We start from the raw sequence: 14,160 nt of genomic DNA on the forward strand, positions 1-14,160 counted from the left end.
TTGCTAGCCTGTTTTCTTTCCTCTCTTGCAAAATAAGAGTCTGTCTTGCCTCTAATGCCACATAAATTATTTTATTTTCACTTTAAAATTAAGACAGAGAGATAGGAGAGAGAGGGAAGAAGAGAAGGAGGCAAGGGGTGGAGAAGGAGGGAGAAAGAGAGATATTGAGGGGGAATAAAGACAGAAATAGAATATAAGACTAAGAAAGAAAAAAAAGCACAAACTGATCACAGGCAAAATGATATAATTGCTTTGCTTTCAAATTATGCCTTGGTAGAATTGCCTAGTGATGGAATAGTTAAAAATATGCTACAAAACATGTCTATTGTCAGAAAAATTAGAGAAGAATAGTGTAATTTCAGAAAACAAAACTATCATTAAGGACACTGAGAAAGTGAATAGAGAATACAGTTAAGTTTCTGTTTTGACTTCACTCACTATGCAGAATAGTTTTAAATAACATATTCCTATTTACAAATTTAAAAATAAGTGTCTAATATATTTAAAATCATCAACTCTTTTTTCTACTACTCTAGGTTTTTTTCCCTCGTTGAGGCACAGGCCAAACCAGGACCCATGGACTCTAGCTTTGTGCTTAGTTCCTGTGTCAATTATGGGGTGTAAAGAATGGCTTTGAGGTGCCCATTAGGCTGCTTTCTGTTTTCTCCCCTCTCTTCTTCCCTCTTCTCTTTTTCAGCTTCCCACAATCCAGTGACAATCATACCACACTTGCATATTTTTCCTCAATTGTTTTTCCTTGCAGAATTTACTTCTAAGTCACACCATTCACTATTACACCATTCTCGAAACAAATTCCAAATTATCTTTTTTTTTCCATTGATTGATTGATTATTCTAGAGAAAGAGACAGAACAAGTGGGAAAAGGGCAGAGGGAGAGAGAGAATCCACAAGCAGACTCCCCACTGAGCACAGAGCCCGAGGCACGGCTCGATCCCAGGACCCCAAGATCTGACCTGAGGCAAAACCAAGAGTCAGCTGCTCAACTAACTGAGTCACCCAGGTGCCCCACTTAAGATTCCAGACTATCTTAAGCAACACAGCAAACCTTTTATTTAAATGAAGTGGATTAATTTAGGAATTTTTAAGAATACTGTCAAATAAAAACAACTTTAGAGGCCTCAATAGACCTGCTGAACATAGTACGACCTTGTGAAAATATGAGAAAGGAAAATATCTTCTCTAGCAATGGCCCAAACAGCAAAGACCATCTAGCGTGTCCCCTCTGAGCATAAAAATAAAAGTATTAGTGAAATTCTGCCCCCAAATAATCGCCAATTGATCCCATACCAATATGTCTTACTTTGACTTAAGTTATATTATCAGCCATTTAGCTTTATCACCCAAGTACAAAAGTAGAAGGTGGTTAGTTCTCAAAAGGTCAGGCTCATAGTGTTTGCCATCAATTTCACTTCTTTAGTGCTGGCCTTTTTACATTAATACTTACTCATTCTTTCCCTGTCTTGACTTTCTTCGCTCACTTCCTACATCCCATGGTTTTAAAATCACTTGCAAGTTGTTGACTGTTGGCTTTGTATCTGCATTCTTCACTTCAACCTTCATCTATGTTACTCCACTGTCCCCTCTGTCTTCTCAACGACAAAAAGTCGGTGTCATCGTTATATTTGTTCTGTTGTGGATTCTATGTCTCTTTCCTCCTGCTGTGTTTAAAGTGTTTTCTTTATCACTGGTTTTAAGTAATTGGATTATGTTGTACCAGCTGTGGTTTTCTTCAAGGTTCCTATGCTTGGAATTTGTTGCACTTATTGGATCTAGGAGTTTATAGTTGTCAGCAAACTTGGAAAATTTTTGTCCATTGCTATTTTTTTCTAATATTTTTTCTGTTCCATTACCTTTAGGGACTTCAGTTAAAGGTAAATTAGATCACTTAAAGATATTCCACTGCTCAATAACTCTCTTTTCATTATTTTTAATTGTTTTTCCTCTTCTGTTTCCTTTTGCATAGTTTTTATTGCCATGGTTTCAATTTCCCTAAACTTTTCTCCTATAATGTCAAATCTGCCATTAATCCCACACAATGTATTTTTTATCTCTGACATTGTAGTTTTTATCTTTAGAAGCTTTATTTGAGTCCTTTTTAATTTTCTATGTCTCTACTTTTTGAACATATGGGGTACAGTTAAAACAACTTTTTAAACGTCTTTTGTCTCATAATTCTTTTTTTTTTTTTTAAGATTTATTTATTTATTTTAGAGACAGAGAGCACAAGTGGGAGGGGCAGAGGGAGAAGGACAGAGAACTTCAAGCAGACTCCATGCTGATCTCAGAGCCCTGCAGGGGGCTCCATCCCATGACCTATAAGATCACAACCTGAACTGAAACCAGGAATTGGACACTTAACCAATTGCACCACCCAGGTGCCCCTTGTCTACTACCTCTGTCTATCTTAGCTAGTTTAGATTGATTGTATTTTCTCCTTATTATGGGTCACTGTAAATTTTAACTTGCTGGGTGCTGGATATATTTTATCCTTACAAGTATTCTTGAACTCTGCTCTGGAACACAATTACTTGGAAACAATTTGATCCTTTCAAAATTTGCTTTTAAGATTTGCTAAATAAGATAAGAACAGTGCTAAGCCAAGAGTTTATTAATCCCCACTACAAAGGCAAGACCTTTCTGAGTAGTGTACCTATGGTCCATGCATCATAAGGGTTTTTTCAATCTTGCTAGTAGGAGCAAACACAATTTCTGCCCTGTGAAAGCTTCAAGTACCCTTAAAAGGGGTTCTTTTCTTGGCTTTGAATAATTTTCTCACCTACATGCAGCACTGATCTGTACTTTGCTAAACACTTGAAAAGGACCCTATGCATATCCCTGGAATTTTCTCTCTGTGTAGCTTTTTCTTTTCCAGTATGTTGTTTTGTGAACTCTAGCCCCTTGGTTTCCTAGAATGCTCAGCTTCATCTCCTCAACTCAGAGTCAGTTGGGTTAGTCAGGTTATTTGGGTTCATCCTACCTGTGCCACAGCATGTAAACTCTCTCAAGGAAGCAGGTCAGGGAGCTCATACACCTCACCTCATACGTTTCTTGTGTCTCCAATATTGCTGTCCTTCTTTATCTGGTGTTCTGGTATCAAGTGTTTTGAAAACTATTGTTTCAGATATTTTTCCAGTGTGTTTATTGTTTCAGATTAAAGGGTAAACCCAGCCCCTGTTACTCCATCTTGACTGGAAGCAAAAGTTCTATATTCCAATCCTGACCTTTTTGTTGAACTCCAACTACTTACTCAACATTCAAACTTGCATATCTAACACACATTCCAAATATATCATGCCTACAACTGAGTTCTTTATTCCTTGCAAAAGCTGCTTTTAAATTTTCCTCTGTGCTCTAGACATTCAAACCAAATATTTAGAATCCTCTTTTTTTCATTTCTTCTTCCACCTCCCACAGTCTATCCATCATCAAATACCATTAACTCCACTTTCCAAATACATTCCAAATCCAACTTCTTTTTACCCTAACGGAGACCACTCTACTCCAAGACAACATAACATTACTGTGAAAGCCCCATGTCAGTCAGGGCTCTGGCAGGGATAAAAGCCAGTATACTCAAACTGATGAATTAGGAGAGACTTTAATAAAGAGATTATTTGAAAATGTGAAGTCTGGGTTAGAAAAACCAACAGAGAAAACTTTTGTAATCTAAAGCTAGTAGTAATGGAGAGTCATTTCCACCAAAGGCCTTAAGAAACAGAGAGAGGAAGTAGGTACCAAAAGTAGGGAAACGAGGGGCTGACAGTGACTGTGGCTCTTGGTAGAGAGATGCAGCTGACCCTCAGCAAACTTGCAGGTAGGAAGCAGAGGAATTTAGTTCATTGACCTCAGTTTTCTCTCATTTTCCTGTTGGTGGCTTCCATTGACTGAACCCAACTGGAAGCCAGAAGTCAAAGAAATTTCTTGGCATAGCCCAGAAAGGTCAGGTTCTAGGGACCCAGCATGGAGACAGACGGCGAGTGACTCTGGAGGAGCAAACAGAAGTTACTGAGTGCAGCGCCTTACGTGGTCTCCTCACTTGTGCAAACCCTCCTACCATCTGTCTGTTTGGAGCAGCCAGAGAGACCCTTTGAAAATATAAATCTGTTTATGTCGTTCCAGTGCTTAAAACACTGAAGTGGCTTTCCCTGACACTTAGAATAAAATTTAAAATCTTTACTATGATCTAAAGCTCCTACATGATCTCATCCTTGGCTATTTTTCCAATTCAATCTCTAATTACTCTTCCCATCTTGTACTCTGCTGCTGCCACAGTGATCTTCCTGCTTCTCCTCCGTGCTTCAAATTCCTTCCTGCTTTGCACTTGCTATTCTCCTTCGCTGACAGCTTGTCTCCAGTCCCTCATTTTTTTGTCTTCTAGAAGTGAGAGGTCTTCTCAGATTCATCACCTAAAATAATATCCTTTATTATTCTCTATCTACTCACCCTATTTTATTTTACATTTCTTCATAGCAGTTATTGCCACTTGTTTGGTATCTCCCTCTCTCTGTTGGAATATAAGCTCCATGAAAGCAAGAGCTTGGCTGTGTAAATGTCTGCTGTGTCCCTGTGGCTGAAATAGACCATCACATTATAAATAATAAATATAAATTGAACAAGTAAAGGAGTACCAGATAATTCTCTCCTTCTTTTCCTAATCCAGAGAAATTTTCATAATGTCCCTTCCAATCATTGCATCTCTTTATGCAATACAGTAGTTTCCCCATTTTATTTCCTTAAATATTTACAGACAGTGTATTAGTTTTCTGGGGCTGCTGTAACAACGTACCATAATCTGAGTGGCTTAAACAACAACAATTTATTCCCTCATAGTTCTGGAGGCCAAAAATCTGAGATCAAGAGGTCATGAGGGTTGGTTCTTTCTAAGGTCTGTGAGGAAGAATCTGTTCCATGCCTCTGCCTTATCTTCTGGTGGTTTGCTGGCAATCTCTGACATCCCTTGGCTTATAGAAGCATCAACTCAATCTCTGTCCTTGTCATCACCTGGTCTTCTCCCTGAGTGCCTCTCTATCTCCAAATTTCCTCTTTTGACAAGGACACAAGCCATGTTGGATTTGGGGCCCACCCTACTCCAGTACTACCTCATCTTGACTTAAATAATCACATTGTCAAAGACCCTATTTCCAAATACGGTCACATTCTGAAGCACTGAGGATTAGGAGGAGTCCAACATATGAATTTTGGGAAAATATAATTCAATCCATAACAGATGATGAGTTTGTCATATGAATCAAATAGGTAACAATATAAAAGAATAAATAAAATAATGTTTTAAATGCTTTAATAATTTATTTTGAAGTAATTTCATATGTTCTGAAAATTTATAGCAATTGTACAAAGAATTCCTGCATCCTCTTTGATCAGATTCTTCAGGTAAGACGTATCACATGTATCACCTTTCACCTTTTCTCTCACCTCTCTCTCACTCTCTCCCACTCAACCTATTATTATTCTTTCACTGAGCTATTTGAGAACAAGTTTCAGTCATAATACCCCCTTCTCCCCTAAATATAGAAGTATGTAAATCTCCAAAACGTGGTGTAGAGACTTGACAGACACCAAATAAAAATGCAACCACACAAATCAGTAGATCAACATTGATACAACATTCACTTCTAGTCAATGAAACACATTAAAATTTTTCCAAATGCTTCCACAATGTTTCTTTGTCCAGGGTTCAGCCCAGATTCATATATTGCATTTAGTTGTCACCTGTCTTTAGTCTCTTTTAATCTGGAATGGTTTCATTGTCTCTCTTGTCTCAGGATCTTCAAAGTTTTATCCTGTGGACTGTTCTTCAATCTGCGTTCATCTGGATTTTCCCTTTGTCCAGTCTCAGGCTGCACATTCCCATAGAAGTACCACAGAAATGAAGTCATGCTCTTCTCAGGGCATCATATCAGGAGGCACCTGTCTCTCCCCTAATGATGGTAACCTTGATCACCAGTCCAAGTGGGTATCTGTCATATTACCCCAACTTTATTCAAAATGTTGCAGTCTATTTTTATTATTTTTGTTTCGATGTTCAAACTTCCTAGATTTGGCCAGAGACAGGTTCTTGTTAGGCTCCTGTGTTCTTCTGACATGTACTTATCATTCTTTGAGCACTTCTTTACATTTTAACCAATAAAGATGTTATAGGCTTATCTTGTATTTTCCTTGCCTTTGCCCTGAAATCAGCCATTTCTTCAAGGATCCCTGGTCTCTCTTATTGGAGGAAGGTTTTTAGAATTCAATAACTGCCACTCACTGAGCTTCTGGAATTGCTTTTTAAAGTCCTTTTATGGACAGAATTAGAACATAAATACTCACATATATACATACTTATACATAATACACACACACACACACACACACACACACACACTTCTCTACATCCAACTTTTCCATATTTGTGAATCCCTTCTCTAACAGTGAGAAATTTTGCTGTCATTATCCTCCACATATTTACTCATTTGTTCAGTACCCAAGTCTTCAGCACCATGCTGGCCACCACCTTTGTTCTAATCCTGCTGCTCTCACCTCAGCTCCTGGCCTGTCACTGTGTCCTGGGGTGCCACCACCTCAGCATGTAGTCATGCCTACTCCTTGAAGGTGAGGGAAGGGAATAGAAAAGATGAAGAGCAACAAATAACACCAGATCAACAGAAGTACATAGTAACCATTTTGTTCAAATTCATTTTCTACCCTTCCATTGCTCCATTTGTGTTTGACACTTTCTTTTGTCCTTATTTAGACAACAGTGAATCAAAACTCACTTCAATGTGCCACTAGTGCACCTACTGATATGAGACACCCTATGTGAGATAAGGTGAAATAAGGGTGAGACATCTTGCCTTCAGAGTGTTCACAGTTGAGGGGCACCTGGGTGGCTCAGTCGGTTAAGCATCTGCTTTTGTCTTGGGTCCTGGTCCCAGGACCCTGGGATCGAGCCCCATGTCAGGCTCCCTGCTCAGTGGGGAGCCTGCTTCTCCCTCTCCCTCCGCTGCTCCCATGTGCTTGTGCTCTCTCTCTCTCTCTGTCAAATAAATAAATAAAATCTTTTTTTAAAAAAAGAGTGTTCACAGTTGAGTAGGGAATAATGCATATATGTAGATCTATTTTGTCAAACAAGCTGGACTTGTTATACTATAATAAAAAAAGCAACCTTATTCATTTCTCTTTCTTTCTGTTTGCTTCTGTGTTAAGGACTCTCCCATGTGACATGTTTGCACATTCTGAGAAAGCCTCTCACTGAATGCCTCTGACTGCATCTGCCATAAATCAAGCCATATGGCTCCTCTGGTCAGTCATCTCCATTACTGCCTTACAATCCCGAGGCTTTTACTGGCCTTTATTGGTTCAACCCATTTTTTTAGTCCTTTTGCCCATCTAGATATTTTTCTTGGGTAAGATTTCTTTGAAGACAAATGCAGAGAGTTTAGATAAACCCAAGACCTCTTATAAGCTCTTCTGATGTCAAGAAGACATGAGCATTTGTCTTGCCACCTGTAGAAGTGATAGACTTATTCTCAATTTGACCCTGTTAAGTTCACACTTCTAGCCCCTGAGACTCTTTATGGCTGACTACATGCTAGTTGTGATGCCCCTTAAACTTTGGGGCCCTGTATCAAGTTCTCACCATGGTGAGAACTCTTTAGGCCCCTCTCATTCAACTTCAGATGAAGGCAAAACAACTTTCTCTGATCTCTCAACACTAACAATAAATGCTTTTGGGATGATGGCAACATTCTCTCTCTTGATCTGGATGATGGTTTCTTAATGTGCCCACTTGGGTATAATACATCAATCTGTATATTTATGATATGTGCAGTCTTCAGTACATGGTCTATACTTCAATAAAGAATAATTATTAAAAATGTATTCAGAAAATAAGTTGAATCATTTCAATTTTGAACTGGTGTAGAATTCCCTCATATTTTTTTTATTATAACTGTGTAACTATGGTCACCACATCAAATTCATCATTCCATCTAAATTCAGACTGAGTGCCCACTTACCCTTCTCATATTTCAAGTTTCATTCCTGGTACGCCTAGTTCTATTAGTAAGGATTCTTTGGGTTTCAAAGGACAGAAACTCAATTTGAAGCAGCACAAAAGAAAACTTACTGACACATATAAATAAATCACCAGACATGGAAGGGTAAATCAAGCTTCAGGGACTGGAAAACTTCAGGATATTCTTTGCCCTTCTCTAATTTACTTCCCTCATGTCAATGACAACTTTCTTTTTTCAGACCAACCTACTCTATGAGGCTCTAGTCATGACGTCAGAAACACTAAAGTCCCATTTACCTTATTCACCTCCTTTGCAACTTGAAAAGTTCTGGTGAAGACTTCTGATCCATTTGGGTCATGTGTCTACCACTGCCAAGGAGTGGAGGGGTAGGGAAGAGGAAGAGGCAGAGACACTTATGTGGGGGTAGGAGGACCAGTCCCTCAAAAGGAAAGGTTGCATTGTCCTAAATAAATGGGAGAAATCCTGGAAAAGACAAAGCACAATTTACATGAGTTCACAGATTGCCACTGACCTTCAACAGTCTCAGCAGGGTACTTATTGGTTATTGGGCATGGGCTGCGAGGAATAAGCTTTCTTAATGTTGAAGGAACTTGGGAGCTGTGTGCTGGAATAAAGATTCAAGCAAGAATTTGTTGCTGATATTACCGATGATGGTGACGACAAAGGTATCAGGATTATGACCATGTTCAAAGAGTTATTTTTCTTTTGCATTTTCTGAAATAGAAAATAAAATACAGGGGACATAGGACTAGTGTATAAGAAACATTCTTCCTTGAGCCTTTATCAAGGATGAAATAGGCCTTACACTTGTGGAGTTCAGAGGAGAGTTTTAGATTAGAGATCACTCCATGCCAAGAAATACTTACTTTGTAGTTGAGGTTTGGGCCCTAAATCTTAATGCAATTTAATAGTAGGCCAGTCTAGATACGTAAAGACTAGTGAAGGCAGGAGAAAGAGCAGGTCAGAACATTTCCTTTCAATGTCTAGTTTAGACATTGCCTTAGGCTTTTAGTATTATTATTATGAATGTTTTGGAGGGATGATGGAGGAACTGCATCTTTCAGGTGGTGGCAAAGAAATACATTCTCTCTTTCATAGGGAGAGAGAACCCAGATTCCAAGAGCTGTTCAGGCAGAGCCTTCAGAGAGCATCAGGACATGGAGTAACCTCAAAGCAGTGATCTGAATGATTCCCATGAGGGAACTGATGGGGTTCTTGCCTTGCCTCTCTTGAAACATGGGAAAAGAAGTTTAGAAAGAGAGAAAAGGAAATAAAGATCATTCTCCTTCCCAGCTCCCTGCTGTTGAGCTTTGAGCTCCTTTCTTCACAGAGTGAAGGCTTCTATCTGCTGATACAGTCTGTAATAAAAACATCCTTAATCCTGAACACTTCAGAGCTGCACTCATCTCCTTTGGGAGCAGAGAAAACTAAGAGATAGCCTTACAGTTCCTTTTCCTGGAGGCCTCCTTAGTTAGTCCTGGACTGGCTGGGGACATCCAGGTTGTCATGGTCATATGGACAGTGGCTCTCTAGCTTTTTCTGACCTTGAGCCTTCAGGGCAGGGAAAGCCAGGTGCTTGTGACCAAGGCCCTGAACAGCTATCTCCCCAACACTACCCCTAACAAAAACATTCACCTGTATTCTATAAAATATTTCTTTCCCCATCAGTGGGGTCCTGGCTGCTGCATTTCTTTCACTCTCTTAATCTGAAGTTCATATGATTATGATGTCTATATGCCCTTTTTAAGCTACAGTAACACAGTATATCAGAATGAAGACTGTGAAGACTCCTGACAATACCTTTGTGGCTTGATTCTTTCAGATTTTAATCAAGTATAGCTGTCCTTCCACACTGAGTGGCTCTTGAGTTTAGATTTTTTTTTTTAAGTAGAGAATGTGACTTTCATATATAATAAAAAAACAAAATCACATGAAACTACAAATGCAATTTTTATGTCAAGCTTAGTCTCTTCAGTTTGTTTAAAAATGAAGGCGAAATGTGTTAATTGAAACTTGTTGGTGCTGATTACACCTTCAAATGTACTGCTTTTTTTCTTTTGCAAAGAAAAGAGATAATACATTTGTTTCCTTTTTATTGAAGTATAGCTTTAGTCAAACTAGTATATTGCCTCTGAATTAGTTTTATAAACCTGGTCAGTGAGAAACTCAGCCTGCTGATCTCACTAAGAATCCCAAAACCAGAGATCATGCAGACTTGTCCAGCATGTACCAATAACTGCTCCCATTATCAAAGCTTCTCCAAACTGGACTTATTTGTCACCATCTTGTGACTTATCTATTCTCTGAGCTTAGTAAATGCTTTGATTGTATTATTCCACCATCTCTTGATATTTTGCATCTTTTTCCGTTCCTGGCTATAGCACTAATCAAATTCAGTCTCAAAACTGTCCTGCCTTTGGCATAGAGCTTACCCACAAATAAGTTCCTTATTTCCTTAATTTAGTTTTAATGTGACAATAGATATCCATGTCACAGATAAAAATATTCAAAAATAATTGTGGCATATTTTTGTCTTGCTAACTTCTTTTCTCAGGAGTTTAGTGCGTATCTTTAACTTCCCTCAGAGGCCTTTTTGGTTACAGCACTTTTCTCCTAAGAAAGGCAAGATTCAGGCCATCTTCATAGCTCAGAGTTTAAAAATCTCAATCTGGTCGTGTACTTTGATTTACTTCTTCCGTCTGGACTCACACTCTGTTCTCTCCAGATACCCTGAACAGTCTTTCAAATTCATCAACAGCTTTCCCCATTGAGTGGTTCTTTATATAGCCTTTTATGGGTCCAGAGCTGTCAATGTCTCTCCGCAATATTTGTGTTGTATTCAAAGATTACCTGCTGGATATCCTTGAAGTAGTTCGCTGGTGATGGATAATAATGGCGGCAGTTGTCCAATCCCCATGCTGTCCTCCATAATCAAAGTTGGCAGTGCAAATACGGGGCTGTCTGTTTTTCCACTTTGTGAGAAACCTCTTACAGACAGGCTGTAAACAGCTTGGGTGGTATTGGCATGACACTGTCTAACTTTTCTGTCTACTTTTTTTAGACTTTCTGCTTGTTACTTTGCTCACGTGTACCCATGCATCTAAATATGTTACTGAAGGCCTTGGAAGATAGTTTCTGTGCAACTTTTACATTGTCAATTTAAAAAATTTAGGTAAAATTTGCATACAGAAAATATACATATCCTATTGTACAATTTGATGAACTCCAACAAATTAAACTGTCAGATGTAAAATATTTTTATCACCCCCTACTTTTATCCAATAAATCCATACCCATCATAATCAACCACTGTTTGGATTTCTACCTTCACATTCTTAAACTTTATATAAATTTAATTGGACAATATCTATTCTTCTGTGTCTGGCTTCTTTTAGTTATGATGATTTTGAGATTCATCAGTGTTATTGGGTATATCAGTGGTATATTTCTTTTCTTATTGTTGAGAAGTATTCCATTATATGAATATGCCATAATTTGTTTATCCATTCTCCTGTTGATGTACCCCTTGCGTTTTTCCAGTTTGGAGTTATTATAAATAAAGTTGTTATAAACATGTAGAAGTTTCTTCTGGATATTTGTTTTAAATTCTCTTGGGTAAATACATAAGAACATAATTGCTGGGTCATGGGATAAGCGTGTGCTTAAATTCATAAGAAATTGCCAAAGAGTTTTCAAAAAAAAAGAACTGTACCATTTAATATTTCTAACAGCAATGTTTGGAAGGTCCAGTTTCTCCACATTCTAACATGTGGTATAATCCATCTCCAATTTTACCCTTTTGGAACTGCTGTACAGAATGTGATTCTAACAAGTGTGATTTTCATTTGAATTTCTCTAATCATGCTGAGAATCTTTTTGTGTACATTTTTCACCATTTGTATATGTCTAGGTCTTTTGCCCATTTCTTCATTGTTATTTTTCTTTTTATTTTCTATTTGTAGGAATTCTTTGTATATTCTGGATAAAAGTACTTTCTCAACTCTATATATGTACTCCTAGTAAGTTTTCTATTTAATGTCTTAATGGTATCTTTTGATGAGTAGAAGTTTTACATTTAAATGAAGTATAACTTATCATTTTTTTCTTCTTTGGTTATTGGTTTCTTCATGCTCCCTAAGAAATATTTGCCTACGCCAATACTGTGAAGGCATTTGCCTATGTCTTCTTTTCAAAAGATTTATAGATAGAGATTTTGTGTTTAGATCTATATAAGCTTTGCGCAGTGGCAGTATCGTAGCCAATGAGGTTTATCCGAGGCGCGATTATTGCTAATAGATCTATAAACCTTCTTGAATAAATTTTTGGTGATGGTGGGAGGTAATATTTGCGTTTCGTTGTTTTTCCATATAATTTATCTATTTTTAAAGCACTATCTATTAAAAAGATTTTTCTATTCCCACTGGCACCTTGATAGAGAAATAATTTACTGTGTAAGTGTGGACCTCTGTTCAGAGAACTATCTTTTCAATTCTACTAATCTCTTAGCCCACCTGTATGTCAATACCAACCTGTCTCAATTGCTATAGCTTTAGAATAAGTATGATAGTTTGAATCCTTCAACTTTGCTATTCTTCTTCAACTTTGTCTTGACTATTATAGCATCTTTGCATTTTGATATACATTTTAGAACTGGCATATCAATTTCTTCTAATTAAAAAAAAGGCCTGCTGGGAATTTGTTTGGAATTTTTTAAAAATAAGAAATGAGTAGTGAATTTTGTCAAATCTTTTTCCAAGTCTATTTGAGGTGACTGCATTTTTCCTTCTATTTTTTAAATATGGCAAATTACACTGATTATTTTTCAAACCTTGCCTTTCTGGGATTAACCTCACTTGGTCATGATGTATTACCCTTTTATATAGTAGTGGAATCAATTTGCTGATAATTTGTTTATCAATATTCTGAAGAGATATTGACCTGTAAATTTTTTTTCATGTGATGTTTTTGTCAGGTTTTGGTATCACAATTAGTCTGGCCTCATAAAACCAGTTGGGAAATTATTCCCGTTCCGTTATTTTCTGAAAGAATTTATATAAGATTGGTATTATTTCTTGCTTACAGATTTAATAAAATCCACAAATTAAACCATTTGTGTCTGGATTTTGGGGAGAAAGGGGTAAAACTTTTTATTACACTTTCAGTTTCTTTAGTAGATACAGGGATATTTAAATCTCTCTTACTGATATGTTAATTTTAGTAATTCCTATTTTTTCAGGAGATATTTCTGTTTTATCTAAGTTGTAGAGTTTATTAGCATAATATTGTTCACCATATTTCCTCATTACATTTTCATGTCTGTAGGATTAATAGCCCCTCTCTCCTTCTTTAATACCTTATATTTTCATTTTCATTGATTTCTTTTTTAAATTTTATTATGTTATGTTAATCACCATACAGTACAACATTAGTTTTTGATGTAGTGTTCCATGATTTTCATTGATTTCTTATGTTCACTATCTCCTTCTTTACTTCTTTTATTGGCTTCTTTAGATGGAAATTTACATAATTTTACACCATTCTTCTTTTCCAAAGTAGACATCTAAAGTTATGTGTTTCTTTCTAAGCACTGCTTGAGCTGTAGCTCACAAATTTTGATAAGTTTATTTTAGTTATTCTACTCAAAACATCTAATTTCTATTATGCTTTAAGTACAAAGTGTGTGGTTAATTTTCAAATAGTAGGGGCTTGCTTAGAAATATTAATATTACTGATATGTAATTTAATTCCACTCTTGTCAGAAAATATATTCTTTTATGATTTTAATACTTTTAATTAATTGAGACTAGTTTTGTCAGTCAGCGTATGACCTACCTTGGTGAATCTTTCTTGAGCACTTAAAAATAATGTGTGTTCTTTGGTTGTTGTGTAGGGTGTTCTGTGAATGTCAAGGTGGTTTACCGTGTTATTCAAATCTTCTGTATCTTCTCTGATTTTTATCTACCTGTTCTATCAATTTTTGAGAGAGGGGTGTCAAAATTCCCAACAATGATTGTGTATTTATCTATTTCTCTCTCCCTTTAGTTTTGTCGTGTTTTTTTCATGTATTTTGAAGCTTTTATATTTAGTGTATACACATATA

The 14,160-nt window shown here is 37.0% G+C and overlaps 1 pseudogene; it reads left to right on the plus strand.

Moving 5' to 3' along the window:
• The first annotated feature begins 12,292 nt into the window (after window positions 1-12,292).
• Window positions 12,293-12,401, plus strand: LOC118529483 (U4 spliceosomal RNA; annotated as a pseudogene).
• Window positions 12,402-14,160: the final 1,759 nt, after the last annotated feature.

The sequence above is a fragment of the Halichoerus grypus genome, chromosome 3 (genome assembly GCF_964656455.1).
Source record: "Halichoerus grypus chromosome 3, mHalGry1.hap1.1, whole genome shotgun sequence".
NCBI classification, from domain to species: Eukaryota; Metazoa; Chordata; class Mammalia; order Carnivora; family Phocidae; genus Halichoerus; species Halichoerus grypus.